The sequence below is a fragment of the Pocillopora verrucosa genome, chromosome 1 (genome assembly GCF_036669915.1).
Source record: "Pocillopora verrucosa isolate sample1 chromosome 1, ASM3666991v2, whole genome shotgun sequence".
NCBI classification, from domain to species: Eukaryota; Metazoa; Cnidaria; class Anthozoa; order Scleractinia; family Pocilloporidae; genus Pocillopora; species Pocillopora verrucosa.
The window spans coordinates 8131826-8133962 of record NC_089312.1 but is presented as its reverse complement, the minus strand read 5'-3'; positions in this window follow the sequence as shown (position 1 = coordinate 8133962).

Sequence of the window (2137 nt, the reverse complement as noted above, 5' to 3'; positions counted from 1 at the left end):
TTACTGCACTGAAGAACAACTTCTGGTTGTGTTTATCTGTATAAAGTCAGCACTTTTGATGCTGTTAAAAAAAACATTCTTGCTAACGTTAATAAGGTACTATTTTATTGAAATCTCAGCAAATAAAATCAACTTGAATTTACCAAAACGCGTCGTCAGTTATTTGGACTAATCGGACTTTGAACGCCATGCCTGGTAGACTCTATATCTCAGATATATTTAGAAAATGCTGAATAGTTCTGTTACACAAGTGAGAAAGTTAGATTTAAATTGATAATTTCAGCAAGCAAACAGTAGACACACAGGTTGTCACGCTTTTAAGGATGCTATTCTTGTGAAAGTATTCAACAACCACTAATAAAATTACTGAAAATAGAAACTCTTATCTAGAACAGACGGGTTTATCTATTCATTTTTCTGCCGATAGTGATTGCTTGAATTTTTTTTTCTTTAATAAAAAAATTGCTTTTAAATAAAACTATACAGTGGTTGTTTCCACTCCAGTTATGTCAAGTGTCAAGTATACCAGCGACAACTGGCGAATATGACAGACAAGCAGTATTTTCACCTTTAAAATAAATGCTTCGATCACACGAATCTAAACAGAAAAAATGCCGGCTTTGTGCTCTACCATGATGTGGCATATTTCTCTGATATCGATTGCCTAATGGACCTTGATCTACAACACTGGAGTAATGAGAATCGGTACTGGGTCCATTAGCTCAAGAGGCTTCAAGTCCAGACACAATATCGATTTTGATATTGACATTTTTTTCGTCGCGTGTGGGGTTGGCTAACTTACAGGCTATCTGCTTAACGAGCACAGCCACAGTGAAAATGATCATTTGCCGGACAAAGAAGAAACATCTGATTAAAGTGTGTCTGGACCGAAAGACAGTGCATCTATTTTGTGAGAGATGATTCCGTGACTACTCTTATACCGTTCTTCACTTGTTCCTAACCTCGATAAGGACGCCTTCAGGCGATTGAAACCAAGGAGCTAAAAATATCATCACAGAGAAACCACCACACGGGTTGCAGAGCAACATGAATCATCCGTTGCCATACAAAACAAAACTGGTCATTGGCTGGTCAATGACATAAGATGACAAACGTTTGCAAAATTGAAAGGATCCCAAACAATCGAAAAAAATTCAGCAAGAAATGAAAATGGGTGAAAAAGGTTTGCGTGAGAAGTAATTTGCTGTTATGACGCACATCCTTGAAGCTCTCATTCATCCATGCAACACTGTCTCGTTGGCAAATCCGTCGAAATATCGCCCCCGCTTATACTTGTATTTGAAAACTTTCCACAGGCGATAATCACGCTACACGTTCATCATACCCTTAAATAGCATCAGAACGTCACTGTGTTTAACTATGTACATCACTTTTTTGCATCACCGTTCTGTTATATTTGATGTGTATTCCTTGACGTTAAGGACCGGATTTCAAGTTCTTTTAACTTAAGTGTAAAAGTTTGATTACAAACGGATGTGCGCTCGAGTACCCGAGACAGTTTCTCATGCAAATAAGGTCAGCACACGTGTATAGCCAGGGGCAAAATTTTTAAAATGATTTTGAAATTTATGGTTTTAAACTTCCTGCCGTAATATCCGGGAGAAACCAAAAGAGTCAACTCGGTTTTTATTTTGGATTCTTTTACAGCCAATTAGCTCTATTCATGCACAGGGCTTTTGTTATCCTTTTCCTCTCCAAGATTTCTCTTTGAATGCTCCGAAAAAAAAAGTACTGTCGAGAATCGTCTTTATCCAATAATTAACGCGTCGAAACAGGTACAACCTTGCCGTTTCTATCGTGTTCTCATTGGCTTCTAGCAATTCTAAGACAAAGCACTCCACTGGCTTCTTTTTGTCATTTACATGGCAGGGTTGGCTTCTTGCATGAAATTAAAAAAACCGATTGCAGGGGAGAAGCAGGCAGAAAAGCCACAAAAGTTTGGGATTTACGTTCACTCACGGTTTAGTATGAATATGCGTTATTTTGTCTCGCACCGCCAGAGTAGACAAGGTTTTATAAGTCTTTGATTGTTTGAAAAGACTAGTTTTGTTGTGGAACCATTAGTAAACAATGAATGTTTTAACACGGTAAACATATCATCAGTTAACGAAAGTGG